This window comes from Vigna radiata, chromosome 6 (genome assembly GCF_000741045.1).
Source record: "Vigna radiata var. radiata cultivar VC1973A chromosome 6, Vradiata_ver6, whole genome shotgun sequence".
NCBI lineage: Eukaryota > Viridiplantae > Streptophyta > Magnoliopsida > Fabales > Fabaceae > Vigna > Vigna radiata.
The window spans coordinates 16,427,680-16,427,888 of NC_028356.1; positions in this window are offsets into that span (position 1 = coordinate 16,427,680).

The following is a 209-nucleotide window of genomic DNA, read 5'->3' on the forward strand; positions in this document are numbered from 1 at the left end:
CAACCTTGAATGAGTTTCCAAAGACCTACAAGAGATAGACATTCATTATATCATTATAATCATATAGGAAGGAAACAAAATAGAAAGGAAAACTACGACTAATAGTCAAGTCTTTGAGCCTAGTAGCACATCTACGCTTAGGTTGGGTAGACGATTGACTTTTGTCCTCACTTTGTTATGGTGGAGGTGTAGATGGATCAGCCATAATC